We start from the raw sequence: 25,255 nt of genomic DNA, 5'->3' as shown, positions 1-25,255 counted from the left end.
TGGAGAGATATACTATATCCATAGATTATAAGGATCAATATTGCTAAATTGCTAATTCCCCCAACATTTATCTACAAATTTAAAGTAATCCCCCCAAAAAATCCCAGGAGCATTTTGTATAAATAGAAATAAACTGATTCTAAAATGTATATGGAAAGCCAAGGGAACTATAATAGTCAAACAATTTTGAAAAAAAAAACATTAGGGATTCATACTACCTGATTTAAAGATCTAATGTAAAGCTACACTAATGAAAATTGTGTGGTATTGATGAAAAATAGACATTTATATCAATGGAAGAGAAGAGGGAGCCTACAGTAGACCAACAAAAATACAGACAATAATACCTTTTTTACAAAGGTATAATGGAAACTTAATGGAGCAAAAACAGCAATTCCAACAAGTGGTAGTGGAACAATTGGACATCCATATGCAAAAAAAAAAAAAAAAGAACCTCAATACATAACATATACTTAAAACAAAAACTAGTTCAAATTAGGCCTAAATATAAAACACAAAAGTATACAAATTTTAAAATACAAGAGAAAATCTTTGTGACCTCAAGTTAAGCATAGATTTCCTAAATATGACAACAAAAGCACAGCCATAAAAAAAAATTTTTTTTTAAGTTGATGAACTGGATTTCATTGAGTTTAAAATATTTTGGCTTCTGAAATATACTGTTAAGAGAATGAAATTAGAAGCCACAGACTTGATGCTGGAGTGGAGGGGGGGGTGGGAGGGATGGGGTGGCTGGGTGATAGACATTGGGGAGGGTATGTGCTATGGTGAGCACTGTGAATTGTGTAAGACTGATGAATCACAGGGTGCCCGGGTGGCTCAGTTGGTTAAGCGACTGCCTTCGGCTCAGGTCATGATCCTGGAGTCCTGGGATCGAGTCCCACATCGGGCTCCCTGCTCGGCGGGGAGTCTGCTTCTCCCTCTGACCCTCTTCCCTCTCATGCTCTCTATCTCTCATTCTCTCTCTCTAATAAATAAATAAAATCTTAAAAAAAAAAAAAGACTGATGAATCACAGACCTGTACCCCTCAAACAAATAATACATTATATGTTAATAAAAGAAAGAAAAGAAAAATAAATCTTTCTTAAAAATACAAAATAAATTAATTTTTTAAAAAAAGAAGCCACAGACTTGGAGAAAATATTTACAAATCACATTACTGACAAAGGACTTGTATCTAGAATAGATAAAGAACTCTCAAAACTCAGCAATAAGCAAATTAATAGCTCAGTTAAAAAAAAATTTCAATGACACTTTAACAAAATAGATATACAAATGAAAAATAAGCACCTAAAAAGATGCTTTTCATCTTTATTCATTATAAATAATGAGTAATTATTTAAAACTACAGTGAGTATCACTGGACAATTAAAATAGCATAATTAAATTTAAAGCCATTAACAATATTAAATGCTGATGAGGGTGCAAAACAACTAAAACTTTCATACATGACTGATGGGAACACAAAATGGTACAGTCACTTGGGAAAGCAGTTTGCAATTTCTTATAAAGCTAAATATACACTTGCTATATGAATCAGCAATCCCATTCCTAGACATTTACTCAAGAAAAATAAAAACATGTTCACTCAAAAATGTGTACCTGGATGTTTATAGCATTAACTTATAATTGCCAAAAACTAGAAACAACCCAAATATCTTTTAACTGGTGAGTGATAAATTCTGATACACCCATAAAAAGGAATATTACTCAGTAATTTTTTTAAAAAGAGCTACTGATACACAACAACAGAAATGTATCTCAAATGTATCATGCTAAGTTTAAAAAGCCATATTCAAGAAGCTACATACCAAGCCATTCCAAATATGTGGCATCATGGGAAAGCCAGAACTATAGGAATAGCGAACATATAAGTGGTTGCCAGAAGTTGGGACAGGACAGGGCTGATTACAAAAAGAGAGCATGAGAAACTTTTTTCAGATGATGAAAATGTTACATATCTTGACTGTGGTAGTGGTGATTATATGACTCTACGTGTGTTTCACAACTCAGAGAACTGGACACCCAAAAGCATAAAATTTACTGTATATAAAATTAAAATGTTATAACAAAAATAAGTTTTAAAATAAACTAAAATAAAACATTATTTTAGATCCTATGTCTATGTGCTTTTTATTATGCCAGAGTGCTTCAGCCTTGTATCCAGCAATAATTAAGGGAGAGAACAGACTCTTGAAGACAATCCACCATAGAAAGTTTAATTCTGCATGGGGTTATTCACTGGTAAAAAACCTTTTTATACAGAGAAATGACGAGAAGATCAAAAATTTTTAAGTGATAGGATATTTTTAAATTGTAGCAATTTCATATCCATATAAAAATTAGGTAAAACCATTGTATGCTGTTCAATAAACTATTAAGAGCTAAAGAAACTAACCCAAAGGGACCAGATTGAAAAGAAAGGAAAAGTAAAAGAGGATAAAAGAATAATACAGTGCAAAAAGGGAGAGAAAAGAGAGTTGTAAAGGAAAGACAAGATAAAGAGAGAAAAAATACAATGGAAGAAACAGAGTGTATGAAATTTTTATAACTTTCTTAGGCAGCATGCATTTCCCATAATGTAGATATAAAAGCAAAAACAAATACAACTGGGTACTAAATGTTACTGCCTTTTACTAAGTTGTATTAACTTTCTCACACAATGAAACAGATTTTTTAAAGTCTTCTTCCTTACAAAAATATTGTCAATTATTTCCCCTGGAGCTGCATATAAAACATCACCAACTATCTCAGAAAATGAAATTATCTAAATGTTCTCTTCTGAGTGTGTCTGACGCTGGTTCTCATATCCCTTAAATGTAAGAAAACTACTTTCTCCAAAGATGTTAAGCATAAAACAACATAAAAATCAAAACAACATAAAAATCAAAAACAACATTGAAATCAACTTTATCAGGCAGATAAAGGTTACCATAAAGTTATCAATAAACTATGTGGTGTTTTCACACTTATAACAGTATAATGTGCCATGGATATCTTCATGGCATAGAGAAATAACTTCTTTCATTAAAATAAAACACCAAACCCTTCCAATCAAATTGTATTTATTAAAATGCCAATGAAAATACACAGAGACTTCCAAGTATGCTATAAAGCTAAGAGAAGACAATATATCAAAATCTGAGAATTTCCATGAATTGCATTGTCTACTGAGTCTTGTTTTCCAATGTATGAACCAAAACATGGCAGAATCTTCTTCCTGGCATTCCCAATGAGCATACTTAGAATGGACATCTTAGGTTTTTTTCTGTTGCAGCCTCTAATCCCCTTCTTTCCGTCCTAGCACAGGAACAGCCAACCCTCCTGTAGTATCTGCCCACGCAATGCAAATGAAACTGACTCCACCCCATTCCAGGATTAGGCTTGTGAACTAAACTTGGGCAATTAGAACACTGTGGCTCTCTTACTGTGGTGACTGATTCAGGAATGGGCACCTGACCCAACCCAGGTCACTCAGAGTCAATAAGATTCTATTTTAGGATTTTTTTTTAAATTATTAGTAAATGGAAAATATTTTTGTACTGAAGTTGAAGTAGTTGAGTGTACATCTAAAGATGTTAGTGTCTGGGCGCCTGGGTGGCTCAGTCATTAAGCGTCTGCCTTCGGCTTGGGTCATGATCCCAGGGTCCTGGAATTGAGTCCCACGTCGGGCTCCCTGCTCCGTGGGAAGCCTGCTTCTCCCTCTCCCACTCCCCCTGCTTGTGTTCCTGCTCTCGCTGTGTCTCTCTGTCAAATAAATAAATAAAATAAATAAATAAAATCTTAAAAAAAAAGATATTAGTGTCCATCTTACTACCACGTGGACAGAGTTGAGAAAGAACCAACACAGAGAAAGCAGAGCTTAGAAATGGGTGTAGAGGGCGCCTGGGTGGCTCAGTTGGTTAAGCGACTGCCTTCAGCTCAGGTCATGATCCTGGAGTCCCAGGATCGAGTCCCGCATCGGGCTCCCTGCTCAGTGGGGAGTCTGCTTCTCCCTCTGACCCTATCCCCTCTCATGTGCTCTCTCTCTCTCTCTCATTCTCTCTCTCAAATAAATAAATAAAATTTAAAAAAAAAAAAAAAGAAAGAAATGGGTGTAGAGCCTGCATCCTAATAGTATCCTAATGGAAGTCTCTGGATCTATTTCTGTAGATCTACCTTTGAACTTTCCAGTTTTTGAGCGAATAAATTCACTATGTTTATTAGACCATTTGAGTTAGGATTCTGCCAAATCTAATGGAAAGCATCCAGGCTTAAAAAGTTTATAAGCCAGTCATTTTTTACATTAATCAATCAAGCTATTTTTTTAAAAAAGCAATTAAGAGTGAAGGGCCAGTAGATGTGGTAGTTAATTGCAAAAGTAGGGAAAGAGGCAAGAGGAGTATGAGAGCAGAGGTGCTCTCCATCTCTACTCAGCAATATCATAGTAAGAGAAGTTTTTTAAAAAGCTTCTATTTGGGTCTGATTCTCTGTATAGCAGCATACATTTGGATTATGATATGATATATCAGGAGTTTTCAACCAAGGAGATTTTGTTCTCCAGGTGACCCTTGGCAATGCTCGTACGGAGACATTTTTGGCTGTGATAAGTGCGGGAAGGGTGCTACTAGCATCTAGTGGGTAGAGGCCAGGCACAGGATGCTGCTAAATATTCTACAATGTACAAGACCACCTTCTACAAAAAAGAATTACCCAGTCTAAAATATCAAGAGTGCCAAGGTTGGGAAACTGTTATCTGTAACTCTTAACATCCACATCCTTATAAAAATATACCTATTTTTATATCAAGTACTTATTTGAGGTTTCTGCTTGTTTTTGTAGTTTTGATATTTGGGGTTTTCTCATAAGGATGTTTGGTTCTGTGTTAAGAGACCACAGGCTCCATTAGCAGACTTTAGTATTTACATTTAGTAATATTGAGCATTGCAGTTGGTTTCTGAGTCAAGCTGCAGAGCCCTGGTTTATGTAGCCACATAAACTCTGAAGAGGAATAAACCCTGTGACTGGGAGTGGAAACTTCCACAGTACTGAGGATTGCACACCTGGTCTCCATAGGAAAGTAGTAATGTTCCTGTGGCACTTATTAAAAATAATAGCAAAAGAAAGGGAGGAGACCAGCTCTAAGTGTGAAATACCAGCAGAATTATATTTTCAAATACTTGGAAAGTTGGTACTTCTTTACCTGCAATAATAGTAAGCTAGTAAATTGAATTTACTTTTAAATGGATCTCTAAACTCAGGTAATATTGTTCACCTTTGAGAGGCACAGAAAGTACAAACTTAGGTTCACCTTGTTAAGTGGACAGATAATTTATAAAAGAAATAAAACAGAGAAAGCTATTTTTTAAAGCTGAGAAAATCTAAATGAGTGAAACTCTTACTCTGACAAAAGTATTCAAGTAGATGAGGGAGAAAGAAGGAAGCTGAAAAATTCTCTAGCTTTCATGGACCCAGCCTTCTCTGTAAGAGAAAAAAGATAATGCTCAATTTTGAGTCATGATATCCATCCTTGAAAATCTAGTTTGTGGGGAGCCTGGGTGGGTCAGATGGTTGAGTGTCTGCCTTTGGCTCAGGTCATGATCTCAGTGTCCTGGGATAGAGCCCAGCAGGGAGTCTGCTTCTCCCTCTCACTCTGCCCGTTCCCCCCCCCACCCCTGCTTGTGTGTGCACTCTCTCTCTAATAAATAAAATCTTAAAAAAAATTAAAAATAAAATTTAAAAAACTGGTTTGCATATAAAACTAAAGAAAAAATTTGTAATCATTGTGTTGCTTTATGTTCATTTTTAAAAGACTTTAAAACATTTAAGAAAATTTGCTGTTAGACTTATGAAAATATGATTACAATCTATATTAAAATATTTGGAAGTTTTAATTGGCTACATAAATAAGTTTTTATTTATAGTTGTATAAATATGTGACTATTTGAAAAAAATTTGTATTAAGGATTAAACAGACATTAACTGACATACAAATAAAAGTGAGTATTCCTCTACACACAAAGGCCCTCCAGAAAACTGCTTGCTTTATGAAATATCACACGGTGTCTGCCCCTACTTTAGATCTATCTGATTATATTGTCCTAAGAAAAGAAAGAATCCATAGAGAAAGCAATTGTCAAAGAAGTTCAAAGCAGGATTAAAAAATTCTCCCAGGGTGCCTGGCTGGCTCAGTTGGTAGAACATATACTCTTGATTGTGGGGTCGTTAGTTCAAGTGCCATGTTGGGTGGAGAGATTTAAAAAAAAATTTTTAATATATAGAAATATATACATATATATATATATATAACATTTCACATTTTAAAAAACCAATAAATAAAATAAAATCCTTCTCCCTCCAAATCATAGCATTTTAAGAGTCCATGTTTGAGAACGAAACTTCCTGGATTCAATTTTTGTGCTTTAGTCATTTAATAGTGGTGTCACCTTGGGCAAATTATTTAACTTATTTAATCATTTTCTGATTCAGTATATTCATTAATAAATGGGAATAACAACAGCACCTACCCTATAAGGTTGCTACAAGGATTAAGTGAGACATTTTTAAGGACTTGGCATAATATATGAAAGATGGATAACATTATCATATTACTCTAAACACTGAAACCCTTCTCTCTATACCCTAGAATAGGCAGGGATTTTTTTGTTTGTTGGTTTGGTTTTGGTTGTTTTACATTTCTTTTTAAATTTTTTAAGGTTTTAATTCAAATTCCAGTTAGTAATTACACATACAGTGTAATATTAGTTTCCAGTGTACAATATAGTGACTCAACACTTCCATACATCACCCCGTGCTCACCACAAGTGTCCTCCTTAATGCCCATCACCTATTTAACCCATCCCCCACCCACCTCCCTTCTGATAACCATCAGTTTGTTCTCTATAGTTAATAGTTTTTATTACATTTTAGAGACCCAATCCTGAAAATCAGAAGGGATTTTTGAAATTTATCACTGACTTCACCGAACTGTAAAAAAAAAAAAAAAAAGCACAGTTATTTTTAGTAAAATATTCTGGTATATTAGTGTATTTCACAAATACAAAAATTTACAGGGTTGAAAATAAAACATAATTTATATACCTGAGTTCTGTTTAGTATTCAAATGGGTCCAGGAGAGTTAGGATTTAGATGGAAGGAGACATATGGACTTTTACAACGGTGGTGACAAGATGTGGGGATGGTTCACATTTGTTATATGCATAATGTACACCATACCCTCTTCTGGGAGTTTAACATATTCACTCAACTGGTCCTCCAAACAACCTTCTAAATGGACACTACTGTGATGTCCACTTTTGTGAATGGAAAAGCTAACACAGTGAGAGGTTTAGTAGCTTACCCACGTTGGGAGGGGTAGTGAGTGGCAGAAAAGTCACTATATCAAAAAGTCTGAGACTATGGTTCTGGGAACAGATTTTTTAAATTACTTTTATTATAGTAATAGTAACTTGATTGAATGAAACAATGAGATTAATAAAATGTTCTTTATGTCAACCATCATAACAGGTAACACTTAATGCTCACTATGCACAAAGAGCTGTTCTAAATTCTTTACATATATTAACTCCCCTAACACTCACATCAACACTATGATATGAATTACTGTTCTTTAACCCAATTTGTTGACAAGGAAATCAAGGCACAAGAGAGCTAAGTGATTTACCCAAGGTGTATACATGGCAGGTGAGGAAAGGGATCAGGTCACACCAGGCAGTCTGCATCCAAGAGACATACTGCCTCTTACTATAAAGAAGATGGTCTCTAGTCTCTCTACTTTGATGTCCAACTCAAACATGACAGAACTTTTCCCCATCCCTGCACATGTAGAGCTTGGACACGCCTAAGTTGACAGAACCAATTTAAAAAAAGAATGTCAGAAAAAACTGGAGAAAGAGCACTGCCCAAGAGTAAGAGGCAAATGCAAACTAGAATGAGTACAGCTCCTCCTTTACTTATGATAGGGTTATATCCTGATAAACTCATCACAAAGTAAAAATATCATAAATCAAAAATGCATTTAATACACCTAGCCTACTGAGCATCACAGCTTAGCCTAGCCTACCTAAAATGTGCTCAGAACCCTTACATTAGCCTACAGTTGGCCCAATCACCTAATGCAAAAACCTATTTTTTAAAAAGAGTGTTGGGCTCTTCCACAGGAGGTCTACACGCTGTCGCTGGGGCCGCCACCATGTCTCTAGTGATCCCTGAGAAGTTCCAGCACATTTTGCAAGTCCTCAACACCAATATCAATGGGTGGCAGAAAATAGCCTTTGCCATCACTGCAATTAGGGTGTGGGGTGAGGATATGCTCATGTGGTGTTGAGGAAAGCAGACATCGATCTCACCAAGAGGGCCAAGAGCTCACTGAGGATGAGGCAGACCGTGTGATCACCATTATGCAGAATCCTTGCCACTATAAGATCCCAGACTGGTTTTTGAACAGATGGAAGAACATGAAGGATGGAAAGTACAGCCAGGTCCTGGCCAATGTTCTAGACAACAAACTTAGTGAAGACCTGGAGTGACTGAAGAAGATTAGGGCCCACAGAGGGCTGCACCACTTCCAGGGACTTGGTGTCCAAGGCCTGCACACCAAGATCACAGGGTGCCGTGGCCGCATCGTGCGTGTGTCTAAGAAGAAATAAATCTGTAGGCTTTGTCTGTTAATAGTTTATACACCTAAAAAAATTTTTTTTAATAAAATAAAATAGAGTGTTGGGGCACCTGGGTGGCTCAGTGAGGTAAGCATCTGCCTTTGGCTCAGGTCATAATCCCCAGGTCCTGGGATTGAGTCCCCCATTGGGCTCCCTGCTCAGCAGGGAGTCTGCTTCTCCCTCTCCCCACACTCATACTCTCTCTCTCTCTCTCAAATAAACAAATAACATCTTTTATTTATTTATTTTTTAATTTTATTTATTTATTTGACAGAGAAAGAGAGATAGTGAGAGCAGGAACACAAGCAGGGGGAGTGGGAGAAGGAGAAGCAGGCTTCCCATGGAGCAGGGAACCCAATGTGGGGCTCGATCCCAGGACCTAGGGATCATGACCGGAGCCAAAGGCAGATGCTTAACTGATTGAGCCACCCAGACATCCCAATAAAATCTTTTAAAAAATAAAATAAAATGGAGTGTTGAATACCTCATGCTATTTATTGAATACTGTAGTAAAAATGGAAAACAGAATGGTTGTACAAGTACAGAATGGTTGTCAGTGTACTGGTTTTTTACCCTCATGATCACGTGGCTGGCCAGGAGCTGCTGCTGCCTCTCCCCAACATCACCAGAGAGGATTACACCACTATCCCTAGCCCAGGAAAAGATCCAAATTCAAAATTTGAAGTACAGTTTCTACTGAATGTGTATCGCTTGCATACCATCATAAAGTCAAAAACTCCTAAGTCGAATCATGGTAAATTGGAAATCATCTGTAATTTTGATTAGCTTCATGAAAAAGCAGATCATCTTTGCCCCAAGTAGACAGAGCATAAGGCCAAGGGTCTTGCCATTCACCTAGAAAGACAAAGTGGCTCTTCCTGAAATTGCTGGTATGAGGCTTAGAGGTAAGATCACTTAAAGCTTATGTAATGCTGTTTCTTCTATCTTCACACATGTATTATTTAGATTTGCAAAACAAGAACCTAATAATTATCAGCTCCAAACAAACAATTAATTTTGGGTACTTGAGCTCCTGGGAATCACATGAATAGGATATCCCTAAAAAGCCCAAGCAATGGAAAATGCTTTCATGACTTCCATTTCTGAAACACAGGCTGGCTGGATTTCTGAGCCATCACTCCAGCTGAAAACAACTGTAAATGCTGAATACAGCTTACATGCTTTCATCTATCTTAAAGGCCTTGACGAGAAGAGGAGATGGTAAGCAATTCCAAGGCCTAAATTTAGTTGAAGATAGGAACCAAGAGGGAAAACAAGCAAGGAGGCTACTTTTGCTCTGAGTATTTGCTGAACCTGGAGAACTTGTGATTTTGTCCTCATTGCCTTCAGGGGTTTATGGTCCTGGATGGAGAGGTAAAGCAGATGTGCTCACAGATCCTCTTTCTTCATCTCAAACCCACAGGGAGACTGCTGTTCCTATTCCTACTCATAGTTTCTTTGTGGGCACATGTCTAGTTTTGGACAATGGAACTTCTGTATACCACTTCCAGTCCTGGCCCTTAAGGTAATCTGTAAGGTCCTCAGCTTCCTTATCTAAAAGTGAAAGATTTCTTGAGAAACTGTGAAGGAGATAAACCCAGGAGAGCCATCTGACTTATATCTGACTGTGACATGAACAAAAGAGTACATTTTTATTTTTTGTAAGCCACAAGGATTTTGGCTATAGTAGCTTGTGGTCATTATGCTGAGAAATTCAGGAAACTAAGAAGAAACCCTAAGCCCTATAAATGTAAAAACAATGTCAACCCACTCTACTAGCCCAAACCTAGAAACACTCATAAAGAACAGCATCTCAGTTGAACAGAAAAGGAGAGCAGTGAGAATGAATCTGAAAAACTAGAAACACAAATAAGTGCACACATGGATCATTAGATCATGTTCATATTTCCTGGATTGTGAAAACATCTTATATTAAGAATTTAGTTTAAAATTATCTCAGATTGTAGTATTCCCTGGAGTCTGGCAAATGCAAACATAAATCCTTTCTGTAAGAATTCATCTTCACCTTAGGCATCAAGGAATTTCCACAAATAATTTTATTTTTTAAAAGATTTTATTTATTTATTTATTTGGGGGAGAGAGAGAGAGAGAGAGAAACAGCATGAGAGGGGAGAGGGTCAGAGGAAGAAGTAGGCTCCCCACTGAGCCAGAAGCCCAATGTGGGACTCAATCCCAGGACTCCGGGATCATGACCTGAGCAGAAGGCAGTCGCTTAACCAACTGAGCCACCCAGGTGCCCCTCCATAAATAATTTTAAAGGGAAGATGTACAGATCACACCCCAAAATCACTGGAAACAGGAAGAAACAGGGCAGAATGAGCAAAACCAGCAGAAATAACAGCAGAAACAGGCATAAAAAAGATTATATACTGAAATTATCAGAAATATAATTCTATAATTACTGTGAAAACATAAATGACTCATGTAAAAGCATCTGCAGGAATCAGAAAACTATGAAGAAAGACCAGCAGATTTGTAAAGGCTGCAAACAGAACTTCTAGTGTTAAAAAATGTAATAATGAATTTCATGAACATAAGATGTATTTATTTTTTTCATCATTACGTCCTTATTTGAAAAGTTTCTTACAAACTATGGCAATATTGACTCAAAGGAACATAGTTATTGAGATGAAAACTCATTGGGATCCTGAAATGAACAAACAAACAAACAAAAGAAAGAAAGAAAGGGACTAAGAAAGAAACTATACTATGAAGAAGAAGAAGAAGAAGAAGGTGGAATGGGGGAGGAAGAGGAAAATTCTTTGGGAAATTTTAATAGCAAATGAGGCAGAGCTAAAGGGAGAGTTAGTGAAATGTAAAATAGGTCAGAAGAAATTATCTAGAAAGCTGCACAATGAGAAAAACAAATTTAACATTTTTTGAAAATATTTTTAAAACATGGGGAAGTACTTTCAGGATTGTCGGATAAGGATCTCTGAAAATCAGGTCCTCCATAAAATAAAATATTGTCAAAAGCAACTTTTTCAGTATTCTGGAATTTAGCCACTGGCTTGCAACAATCCATGGGACATTTACTCAAGGCTGAATCACAGTAACAGTAGTGAGCCTTGTGATGTTTTAACTTTCTCTAGTCTCATCTGCATTCACCAGCTCTGTAGAAGCCATGAAAACCAAGAGCCTCACAACTGTCATAGCTATGAACCAGAAAAGTTAAACCTAGGTTAATCGAGATTAACCACACTTAGGAATAGAAAGAAAAGAAAATAAACAAAATGAACAGAGCTTCAGAGACCTGTGGGAAACCATTAAGTATATCAACATATATTTGATACCAGAAGGAGAGAAAAGAGATAAGGGGGAAGAAAAAATATTTGAAAAATAATGATTGACAAGTTCACACATTTGATCAGAAATCACAGAGCCAAAGAACAGTAGGACAAGAAGGAAACAGACTGTCAACCAACAATTTTATATCCAACAAAACTAACCTTCAAAATAAATGAAAAATTAAGACATTCCCAGATAAATAGAAACATAGAATCCATCACTAGTAGATACACCCTACAAGAGACACTAATAATAATTTTTCAGGCTGAAATAAAAGGACAATAAATAATTACTCAAATCCATATAAAAAAATAAAAAGCATCAATAAAAGTAACTACATTTAGAAATATAAAAGACATTATAAATGTACTATAATTTGTAACTCTTTTCTTCTATCTGATTTAAAAGACAACTGCATAAAATAATAACTATAAAACTGTTCTGAAGGGCTTATAATGAATAAAGATGTACTTTCTATGATAATAGCACAAAGAAGCAGTGAGGAAACAGAACTGTACTGAGTCAAAGTTTTCATATTAAGGTGGTACTAATATGAATTAGGTAGTTTTAAGTTAAGATGTTCATTGTAATTTCCAGCACAGATTGATAGAATGCAAAAGATACACCGTGAAACTAGTAAATAAAGGAAAACTGGAGTGGCTATCCTAATATTAAACAAAATTTAGACTTCATAACAAAAATTGTTACTGGAGACAAAGAAGGGCTTTTATAATGATAAAAGAATCAATTCATCAAGAAAATATAGCAATTATAAACATATAAGCACCTAACACTAGAGCCCCAAAATGCATAAAACAAAAACTGACAGATAAAAATAAACAATTCACTATCATTAACTGGAGACTTCAATAGCCCACTTTCTATACTAGATAGAAGAACAAGGCAGGTCAACAAGGAAATAGAAGATCTGAACAACACTATAAACCAAATAGATCTAACAGACACAGAATACTCCATTCAACAACAGCAGAATACACATTTGTTTCAGGGGTGTATGGAACATTCTTCAACTTAGACCAGATGTTAGGCCATAAAACAAGCCTCAGTAAGTTTATAAAAGTTTAAACCATACAAAGTATATGCTCTGGCCACAATGGAATGAAATTAGGAATCTGTAACAGAAGCAAATTTGGGGGATTTTCCAAAAAATGTGTAAATTCAACATCACAATACTAAATAACCAATGGGTCCAACAACAAATCACAAGGAAACCTAGAAAATATTGTTAAATAAATAAACACAAAATTACAGTGCACCAAAAATCATGAGATGCAGTTAAAACAGTGCTTAGAGGGAAATTATTAGCTATAAACATCTACATTTTAAAAATGAAGAAAAAACTCAAATTAATAAACTAACCTTCCATCTTAAGAAACTAGGAAAGAGGGCGCCTGGGTGGCTCAGTTGGTTAAGCAACTGCCTTCGGCTCAGATCATGATCCTGGAGTCCTGGGATCGAGTCCCACATCGGGCTCCCTGCTCAGCAGGGAGTCTGCTTCTCCCTCTGACCTTCCTCTCTCTCATGCTCTCTACCATTCTCTCTTTCTCTCAATAAATAAATAAAAATTTTAGAAAAAAAAAAGAAACTAGGAAAGAATAAATTAAACAAAACGTAAGCAGAAGGAAGGAATAAAAAATAGAGTGGAAACAAATGAAATAGAGATTGGAAAAATAAAAATCAATAAAACCAAAAGCTGGTTCTTTGAAAAGATCAACAAAATTGACACACCTTTAGCTGGACTGACAAAGAAAAAAAAGGCACAATACTCAATTTACTAAAATCAAGAATGAAAGCAGGGACATCACCACTGATCTTATAGAAAAAAAGAATTTCCCCAAAAAATGTTATAACAGTTAAATGGCAACAAATTAGATAGTCTAAGTGAGATGGAAGAATTCCCAGAAAGACATGAGCTATTAAAAAATAGATTCAAGCTGTTAAGCGTCTGCCTTCAGCTCAGGTCACGATCCCAGGGTCCTGGGATTGAGCCCCACATCAGGCTCCCTGCTCAGCGGGATGCCTGCTTCTCCCTCTCCCACTCCCACTGCTTGTGTTCCCTCTCTCACTGTCTCTCTCTCTGTCAAATAAATAAACACAATCTTAAAAAAAAATAGATTCAAGAAGTAAAGAAAATCTGAATAGACATATCACAAGCAAAAAGATTTAATTGGTAATAAACCCTCCCCTAGGGGCGCCTGGGTGGCTCAGTTGGTTAAGCATCTGCCTTTGGCTCAGGTCATGATCCTGGAGTCCCGGGATCGAGTCCCACATCAGGCTCCCTGCTCAGCGGGGAGTCTGCTTCTCCCTCTGACCCTCTTCCCTCTCGTGCTCTCTATCTCTCATTCTCTCTCTCTCAAATAAATAAATAAAATCTTTAAAAAAAAAAAAACAACCCTCCCCACCACACACACACACACACACACACACACCAAAGACTAAATGGGTTCACTGGTGAATACTACCAAACAAATAAAGAACTAACACCAATCCTTCACAAACTGTTCCAAAAGATGGAACAGTACAGTACGCTTCCCAACTCATTCATTCCATGAGGCCAGTATTATCCTAATAACAAAATCAGACAAATACATATCAAAAGAAAACTACAGATTAATATATCATTATGAATAGAGATGTAAAAATTCTCAACAAAATACTACCAAACTGAATTTAGAAAAACATAAAAGATTATATAACAAGACCAAATGAGATTTATCTGAGGAATGCAAGGTTGGTTTACCATGAAAACCAATCAATGGAAAGCACCATATTATGGAATAGAGGACAAAATCCACACAATCAAGTCAATAGACACACACACAATACACAAACCATTTGCTAAAATCCAATACTCTTTCATAATGAAACATGCAATAAACCAGAAATAAAAGGAAATTTCTCAACCTGATAAAAGTCATCTACAAAAACCACAAAGCTAATATAATTAATGGTGAAAGAATGCCTTCCCCCTAAGATCATTAACAAGAAAAGGATGTCTACTTTTACCACTTCTATGTAACATTTCACCTAAGGTTCTAGAGAAACATTTTATTTATAAAAATAAATGGTTTAATATATCAGAAAATGTAACAGTTTTAAATGTATATGTGTCTATTTATATAACCACAAAATATAGACAGGAAAATTTTACATAACTATAAGGGAAAGTTAATATATCCACAATCAAAATGGAAAAAATTTTAACACATTTTCCCCAGTATCTTATAGAATACAGACAAAAAGAAAAAAGGCTATAAAATACTGAATAGCACACCCTACAAACCTGACCTAATGGAGTGATATGGAACACTGCACAAACACTGCAAACCACATTCTCTCAAATACATATCAATTATTTACATAAATTGTCATGAGTTGGCCCCCAAACTACTCTCAGATAATTTCAAAGTCATATAAATAAAGATCATAATTCAGTTACCTAGAGGTCAGTTAATAAAAAAATAACAGGGGAATATTCCATGTTTGGAAATAAAGAATTTCATTTCAACTATGAGTCCTGGTCCAATTAATAAATCATAGTGGAAATAGATGGCAAGGAAAGTAAAACTGTCTAGTGAAAATGGAGAAGAAGGACTACACAATATAATAAAAAGAAAAGAAGTAAAAGATGGCTTGAAATATAAAAAGGAGTTAGGAAAAGAAGGTACTAGGTGGGGGAAATTGGGAATATCTTTACAAACAATAGAAGGAAACATAAAATAACAGGAACTGTGAATTTTCAGAAAGCAAGGCAGAGTGGAAAAATTTACTCCTAATCTTGATTTTTAAAATTCAATAAAATAGGAATTTATGGATATGTCCTTAACATGAACACCCCACACAGGATTCAAACTAATAGTCTGACTAACTTACTATCAGAACAGAAAACAGCAAAAAAATGAAAACTAAAGGAAAACAAGTTGATTAAACTGAAGGAAGAAAGATTTTTTAAGAAGTTGGACAGAAGGCAAACAAGAGAGACACAAAGGGGAAAATGAGATTTTAGAGACCAGGATAGATATATTTAAATGAAAAAAAAGATCTTTTCCAATACCCCCAGGTATTGGAAAAGAGAAAGATGTACAAGTTTTATAGCATAAAGGGTGACTGGAACCCAAAAAAAATCTGACAAAGAAAGAGAGATGAGGTCTCCAATAGTCATCTGAAATGACCCACCGCATGTCCTCCAATGGAGACAGGGTTAAAGGTGTAGAGAGGCCATGGTGAGATCAACCGGGGGAATCACGCTTGAAGACTGGGAAAAGTATGCAAAATTGCTAAATAAAATTTTTGGACAGACTCAGTGGGGGGACCAAGGATAGAGTAAAATATTCAAAGAATTATTGGGTGAGTTTCAAAGTAACACAGTTTATTATAAGTGGACAATGTAAGTATTAACCATGCCTTGTAGGAACATGCCAAGAAATGCATGGAATTTGGGACTCTTAAGGAAAGACACAACCAAGATGAGGCAAGATAAAAGGGAGCCAGGCAGGATAACAATAGATCAAGTGTAGGCCTGCATTAGATTTTTGTTGATGGAAAAACACCTCCCATGTCAGATTAGCCAATTTTAAAAGGGGAAGAGAGGTGAGGTTTGCTTTAATAGTTGATAATTTAGTAGATCCATACCTTAATGACTCGTTTCTCTTACAATGGGAGATCCCACAAAACAAACTGGAAGAGTACATGAGAAAAAAATCATTGAGGATGGGAAGAAAGAAGAATTAAAAACAAAAATGGAATTTCTTGGAATTTTCTACAGTAGAAAAGTACAGGATATGATTTTTAAAAGTGATTTAAATGTGAAAAACTCAGCTGAGCCTCTCTGAAAGGAGAAGAGGAAGAACAGTGGGCAAAGAAGTACTTGAGATATATCCCACAATTGGGAAAATAAAGATATAAGAGTAAGACATGCTACTCGAGTCCTGAAAACAAAGGCTGAGGAAAACATGTCTTGAGGAGCACATATCAGAAGCATCCATCCACCCTATGCTCCCAGAGACAAACCCTTGAGATTCAACAAGAGGAGCCTCAGTTGAGGAATCTGCTGAGGCTGATTCTCCACTTGGAACATAAGTGGAGACTATGTGAAAATCTTCCAGGGGAAGCAGATTTCACAGGCTCTTCCTTAGGAAGAGGACATTGAAGTGGCTTCTGTAGCATGACCTGAACTTGGGGGCTTACAAAAGGATGGTAGCCACTGCCAAAGAATGCCCACACTCAAAGGGTAAATGGAAATGAAGAGGTTTTGAATATTCTTATTGAGGCAAAAATAGAGATCCACAAAAGACCTCCTAACTGGGTCTGCTATCACTGAAATGTCTGTGTTCTTGAGAGAGATGACAGTATCCACAGGTGGATTTTTCCTCCCTCACGTGCAAACACACAGTACCATAATTACCTCTGGCGAATTGACATTCATAGATCATGGAATTCAAAAAACTCACTTAGATGGACATTCTGATGAACCTGAAATCAAAGTTTTCTCTTTTCAGTCTATCTCCTTCAGTCACCAGAGTTCCCAACTTTGGAGTTCACTGAGTACTATATTCTGGGAACATCATTTTGTTTGGGATAGCTCTTCTCTAGGAGTTTGGGAATATTTTAAATTTTGTGGTGGGGTAGGTGCAGGGGGCTGAAATTGTGATTGTGTTGAGTAGACTGTTGTTTAAAGAGGAAGCATGTTATACAATGGAATATTATGCAGCCATCAAAAGGAATAAGATCTTGCCATTTGCAACGACGTGGATGGAACTGGAGGGTGTTATGCTGAGCGAAATAAGTCAATCAGAGAAAGACATGTATCATATGACCTCACTGATATGAGGAATTCTTAATCTCAGGAAACAAACTGAGGGTTGCTGGGGGGGGTGGGAGGGATGGGGTGGCTGGGTGACAGACATTGGGGAGGGTATGTGCTATGGTGAGCGCTGTGAATTGTACAAGACTGTTGAATCACAGTTCTGTACCTCTGAAACAAATAATACATTATATGTTAAGAAAAAAAAGATAGCAGGAGGGGAAGAATGAAGGGGGTGAATCGGAGGGGGAGACGAACATGAGAGACGATGGACTCTGAAAAACAAACTGAGGGTTCTAGAGGGGAAGGGGGTGGGAGGATGGGTTAGCCTGGTGATGGGTATTAAGGAGGGCACACACTGAATGGAGCACTGGGTGTTATACGCAAACAATGAATCATGGAACACTACATCAAAAACTAATGATGTAATGTATGGTGATTAACATAACAATAAAAAATAAAGAGGAAGCCTGTTTAAATTAACTTCCTGAGCTCCCAAAAGAACCATATCCTTTAAAGGCAGTACCCATTGAAGCTTCTCTAGCTTTGATTTTCAGCATTGGCTGGCATTAAAATCAACTTCAAGCCTTTAAAAACTGTGAGTTCCATAGCCCAATAATTATCAGACTGTGGTCCCCAGACCATGACCAGAACCAACATCACCTGGAAACTTGTTAGAAATGCAAGCTTGGGGGTAGGGTCCAGCAATCTGTTTTCCTGAACCTTCACAGGGATTCTAAGGCACAGTAAAGTTTGAGGACCACTGCCCTAGCTCATCTCAAGCAAATGAAATCAGAAACTCAAGGAGTCTGGTCATCAGATTCAGAATCACTGTATTAAATAATCCCTGAATCTACACAGACACTGGAATGAGAATCATCTGGCTGAGACTGAGCAGAAAAGAGATTGGGAAATTAGAATTGGGAGGATGGGCAGGGTGGGGGGAGTAATTTAAGACATTTGGATTATAATTTCTTTGGAGTTTCTAAGATCAAGAAAATTTTATTATGACTTTTTTTTGTATTTGCAATTCACAAAAGCAAAATAATTTGGTTTCAGATTTTTAAACCCTGTAGACTTTAGCTAATTTGTAATAATTAAAAGGATTTGAGATGGGACACCTGGGTGGTTCAGTCAGTTAAGCATCTGCCTTTGGCTCAGGTCATGATCTCAGGGTTCTAGGACTAAGTCCTGCATCAGGCTCCTTGCTCAGCAGAAAGCCTGCTTCTCCCTCTGCCTGCCGCTCCCCTTGCTTTACTCTCTCTGACAAATAGATAAATAAAATCTTTAAAAAAAAGGACTTGAGATGAAAGTTGTAAAGCACACACAGAAGTACAGAGAACCATGTAACTGACCTGCATATTCCTCAGGTTAAACAATTATCAACATTTTTCCATATTTGTTTCAACTACTCTTTTTCTTTTCTTCCTTCCTTTTTTTCCTGTTTTTGTTTTTTGTTGTTTTTTGTTTGGGTTTGGCTTACTTTTGGTTTGTTTTGTTTTTTTTTTTTTTAAAGATTTTATTTATTTATTTGAGAGAGAGAGAGAATGAGAGAGAGCACGAGAGGGAAGAGGGTCAGAGGGAGAAGCAGACTCCCCGCCGAGCAGGGAGCCCGATGCGGGACTCGATCCCGGGACCCCAGGATCATGACCTGAGCCGAAGGCAGTCGCCCAACCAACTGAGCCACCCAGGCGCCCTGGTTTGTTTTGTTTTTTGAGGGGTGGTACTATAGTACTTTTGAGAAAATCCCTGGTATTGTTTTATTTAGAATCATAGGTACCTTCCATAAGTTTCACTAAAATATAGGGACATAAATGTAATTCTATTTTCTTTTGTAACAGTTTAGTAATTTTTCAGTATCATCTAATACCTTGCTTGTAATAATATTTCCTCAACTGTCTTAAAAATATCTTTCACAGATTCATTTGAAACAGGAACCAAACAAGGTCCACACATGCTATTTGTTATATTTTTTAAAGCTCTGTTAATTTAGAAGTCACTTCTCCCTTTCATATTAATGTCACTGACTTGTGAATGAAATAAGATGGTTCTTCTGTAGAGTGTCCCCATATTGGATTTGTCTGATTGCTTCCTCCTGGTGCTATTTAAATTTTTTTCCTTCCCCTCTCCTCCCATTAAACTGGAAATTAGATATTAGAAGCCTAGATTCAGGTTCAAGCTTTTTTGTGAGACTACTTCATGTGTATTTCATAAAGTCTGGTTATTGGGCTATGTCAATGTTAACCCTAACAAGTACATTCAGACAGTGGCTGTCGATCCTTCTGTTATAATCATCAACTTTTCCCTTCAAGATTTTGACATCCATTAACGGTCACTCTTTGAATCAATTACTGCTTTGAAAATCACAAAATGATGCATTTATAATGCTATCGCCTTACCTATATTTTCATTTGGGATTCTATAAAACTTACTCTCATCAACTAAGGGTCTTTAGTTAACTTGAAATAATGTACAGAACAAGATGAATAAATGCTCAGGTCTTTCTCTCTTTGATAACATTTATCAAAAATTTAAAGAACACATCCTCCACTCGGCAGTTATGCTTCTAGAAATGTTTCCTACTGGGGTGTCAGTGGCTCAGTCAGTTAAGCAGCCAACTCTTGATCTCAGCTCAGGTCTTGATCTCAAGGTCCTGAGTTCGAGCCCCACATTGGGCTCCATGTGGGCATCAAGCCTACTTAAAAAAAAAAAAGAAAAGAAAGGTTTCCTACATACATACTTACACAAATGTGGAAAGAAATATGTACAAAGATTATTACTGTAGGATTTTTTGTAATAGCAAAAATACATTTCTGAAAATAACCTAAATATTTCTCAGTAGGACATTGCCTAAATAAATAACAATGTATTTGTGCAAAAGAATACTATACAGTCATTAAAAAGTGTGTTTCTCTTGGGAAACTAAGAAAACGAACTTCTTAATTTAATAGACTATCTACTGCAAGCCCACAGCAATCATCTGATTTCATGAAGAGAATTCACATAGACATCCTCTACTATCCCATTTATTTTTTAAAATAGTACTAAAGTCCTGGACAACATAAAGAAAAAGAAATAAGAGGTATAAGAATTGGAAGGAAAGAGACAAAATAACCAATACTGGTGCAGAGAATAAGGGAGTCCAGCAAGTTTGCTCAATACAAGATCAACATGTAAAAATCGACAACATTCCTCTATCGCAGCACCACCCAACTATAAAATGTACTAGGAAATAGGATACCCTGAACAATAGCAATAAAACTATTAAATGTCTAGGAAATAACCTAACACATAATATATAGAATTTCATAAAATACTGAGTAAAGGAAAGAGCTGTGAATGAAGAACAAAGGTACTGGCAAATATCAGTGAAGTCTGAAGAAAACATTTGGATGACCACACTGGTTTGGACTAGGCTCACCCTATTGCTAACCAAAGCTTCCGTTTCAGCCACAAAGTCTAGCTGCTGCCCCATGTTCTGGGACAATGAATAGGGAAGGAGAATAAATTCCAGGTGGCAAGGACTCTTCATATATCTGCTCCCAATGGGCTGAGGAAGGCTTTTTGTTAAAAATTTTGGCTCATCTCATGGAATGCCCATCTGCATTGTCTGCCATGTGATGGATTTTGTGCTACAAGAGGCAAGTTTCACAAGTCATTAATTATATCAGACGGTGGTGAAAGACTTAATAGACAACATAAATCTGCTGGAGAAACAAACATCAACAAATCACTTCAGGAAATAGCATCCACCCATATATCATTATGGACAGTCACTAGTTTTGCCACAGTGGGTATCAGACATCAAAGTTGGTTGGATAGTCATAAATTAAGTCATCCAGAAATCCAAATAGGAAATTCTTATTTTTACAAAATGTAGAACCCCAGAAGATCAATTCTAGGAGGAAAAATATATATTACGTCTCTATATTTGAACAGGAATATAACTCAGTGTGATGCATTCATAATGCAGTCTGCTTGAAACCCTGTGAAAATAGAAAATTGATTAAGAACATATTGTTAGGGGCACCTGGGTGGCTCAGTCGTTAAGCGTCTGCCCTCGGCTTGGGTCATGATCTCAGGGTCCTAGGATCAAGCCCCACATTGGGCTCCCTGCTCCGCGGGAAGCCTGCTTCTCCCTCTCCTGCTCCCCCTGCTTGTGTTCTCTCTCTCGCTGTCTCTCTCTGTCAAATAAATTTTTTAAAAAATCTTAAAAAAAAAAAAGAACTTTGCAGGGCAGGGACCTATTATCTGTGACAGGGTTGCTCTTTTGAGTAGAAAATGGTGCCAACGTACAATAATGAGGTCAAAGTTGTATGTTCATATCCCCCTGGTGGGCCAATTTTTTGTTTTGTTTTGTTTTGTTTTCAGGTTATATTGTACAATTTGCCCTTAACAGGACAGAAAGGGGGTGGGAGGAGTGGGTCTATATGAATCTATCTCTATTACTGGAAAGCTACTCAAATGTCTCATTCCACAGGTGGCAGATCAGTAGTATCATCTTTAAAATGAAAGAGATCCAATCGTTATGAACACAAATGATACTTGTAACTCCTATCAGTGGTGGAAAATGTTAAATATTATTTCAAGCAATGTAACCCATTGTTTCACTCTTGATATGACATAAAGTACTTTTATACCATATGAGACCTAGTAATAACTCACACTATTTTCCACAGAAAAATGTGTCTTCTTGTGAATTTTCCTAGTTCAGCATTAAACATTAAAAGAACTCACCATAGTAGCTCATGGAGAAGAAATACATTCTAATGTTCTTGCTAGCTTCCCTGGATATTGCAAAACATCATACTGCTAGTTCTTTTGCACAATACCCACTATTACAATATTTTTAGCACTTGACTTTTCCATTGTGAGTAAAAGAAATAGGTATTAAAAACTTAATGATAGTGATAGTATAATTATTATTACTACTAGTATATAAACACTAGTAAATAAAAGTAATAATATTTATTATGCTTAGTAATGGCTCATTAATTGGGACACCTTGAAAATTTTTGCCAATTTCTCAGAATTGCCACTGATCAAATTTTTCAAATGTGTATATTTAGATAAAACATTGACACTGAATCTAATAAAACTGAAACCATGAGGGGTGCCTGGGTGACTCAGTCAGTTAAGCATCTGCCTTCAGCATAGGTCATGACCCTGGGGTCCTGGGATCAAGCCCCCTGCTCAGCAGGGAGTCTGTTTCTCCCTCTCCCTTGCCTGCCACTCCCCCCTGCTTGTGCTCTCTCTCTCTCTCTAATAAATAAATAAAATCTTAAAAAAAAATGAAACCTTGATACTTGAATTCTAGTCATAATTTTTGAGGGAAAAAAAGTTACCTTAGAAAAAAATGGATGCTTCCTTCAGTCTAAAAATCCAGCCCCTGGGTGTTTATCAGCTGTAGATAGAGAAAATGAAGCATGAGGCAGAAGAAAAGAAGGAATTACCTCTCAGTTTCTGGGATGAGCAAGGTTAGTTCTTCCCAGATGAGTCTATGTATCAGGTAGAATAGGCTAATTACTACAGCAACTCAAAATCCAGTGGCTTAACTTACTAAAGGTTTATTTCCTGCCCAGTTCTGCAGGGGCCCTGGGTATCATTGCCAGTTTTATTGGTCATGTCAAGACCCCAACTATTCTTTACCAGAGCCATTCTCAGAGTTACACTTCCTATGAGCAATCTTGAAAAATGACATAATGTCCTCCCCCTGGCAAAGTGCAGTCTTGCTTCTCCTTACTATTAAAGTGGTGAATTCCCCAAACTCAGTGTTCAAGTCTTCCACTGCATGTGTAGACATCCCTCATATGTCCTGTGCTGCCTGATTGGAACTTGGGAGACAAGAATAGACACAAGCCAATATGAAGCATTGGGCTACTGCTTTTGCCAGGAATAATGAAGTCCTTTGTCTCTGACTCAGGAGCTTTGGGTGTTCTGCCAGGATCCAAGAAACAGTAAGGGGTTAACTTGCTATCTTGCAAGTAGGGTAAAATCCCAGACCCATCACAATTCTTAACAGGTGGAGTTTGGGGCTCTGTTCCACACAATCATTCAAGGGGCCCAGGCACATTCCATCCAGTGGCTCTTCCAGCCAGCATCCTCAGCTAGATGTAGCTGACAGGTGAAAAAAGGACCAACATAGATTGCATAAGAAGTTCTAGAGGCCTGGCCTGGAAGTGGCCTATATTACTTCCACTCATATTCCACTGACTAAAATGTAGTCATATGACCTCACCTGACTACTGGGGAGGCTGAGATGTAATTTAAATGTAATTTAACTTTGTGCCCAGGAGAAAAAAGGAAACAGGGCTGGGTAGAGGATATAGCAATGTCCTTGCCACTGACCATCATGCTGGTGTGACCATGAAAATATGAAATTGTTTTTGGAACCAGAATTTTCTCAGTGGGAGCTCGTGCCTGCACAAAATAAAATTAACAAATACATCTAAAGTCATGTTTTTTGTGGAGGAATCAGCACCTCTACAATACTACGAGATGAGAAAAAAATAAGCATTCTTTATTTTTCTAGAAAATAAAGGAGGCCTTCTCATCTTGATCTGAGCCTTATCCTGTAAAGGCTTGAAGCAAAAGGAGAATTGAACTTGCCAATTAAAAGTAACTTAGGCTCCCTTATTTTTTTCCCCTTATTTTTTAAAAGCCTATTAGGGTTTAGCTTTGTTTATTTCAGGTAATTGCTCAGTTGATCAGTGTCTCTCCTGTCAGAGGGTATCTGAGTGTAGACATGAGGAGAAAAGGATCCTGGGGTCTGGAGCTCTGGGGTTGGGTCCAGCATTGTGCTCCTGGCCATCCCTGAACTCTGCCAAGCTATTTCTCATCCTGCCTGGACACCAGGCATCTTCCTGGTAGCTGCTGCTAAAACCCACAGGAAGGGAAATTTGTAGTCTTTTTTTTTTTTTTTTTAAGATTTTATTTATTTGACAGAGAGAGAGAGAGCACAAGCAAGAGGAGCAGCAGGCAGAAGGAGAGGGAAAAGCAGGCTCCCTGCTGAGCAAGGAGCCCAATGTGGGGCTTGATCCCAGGACCCTGGGATCATGACCAGAGCTGAAGCAGACGCTTAACCAACTGAGCCACCCAGGTGCCCTGGGAACTTGTAGTCTTCTCTCTGTCCTGACCAGATCCTTGGGCTGGTCCCCCCACTACCTGAACTTGGCCTTGGTAGGATAGAAGAGGAGCTGACTCTTCCTCTTCTCTGTTGAGAGCATCCCCTCAATCATTCCAACCTGTCACCTGGGATGCACCTTGTTAGTTGTTCTCCTTCTTTGAGGGGGCTTGAAATCCCAGCCTGTGCCCAGGGAAATGAGAAAGTCCATCTGCTCCCACATACCTGAGGCTTATCTAGAACTTGACTTGGAGCAGGGAGAAAGAAGTCATAGATGTGACCACATGCCCTTCTTTCTTCTTCTCCACTTACTTCTTTTC

The 25,255-nt window shown here is 37.2% G+C and overlaps 1 pseudogene; it reads left to right on the top strand.

Moving 5' to 3' along the window:
* Positions 1-8,213: 8,213 nt before the first annotated feature.
* LOC112830210 (small ribosomal subunit protein uS13-like) lies at positions 8,214-8,670 on the top strand (annotated as a pseudogene).
* Positions 8,671-25,255: the final 16,585 nt, after the last annotated feature.

Source organism: Callorhinus ursinus, unplaced genomic scaffold (genome assembly GCF_003265705.2).
Source record: "Callorhinus ursinus isolate GAN/ISIS: 27379988/994484 unplaced genomic scaffold, GSC_fseal_2.0 scaffold27, whole genome shotgun sequence".
Taxonomy (NCBI): domain Eukaryota; kingdom Metazoa; phylum Chordata; class Mammalia; order Carnivora; family Otariidae; genus Callorhinus; species Callorhinus ursinus.
Note: the sequence above shows the minus strand (reverse complement) of the source record. Positions and strands in the feature narration are given on the sequence as shown.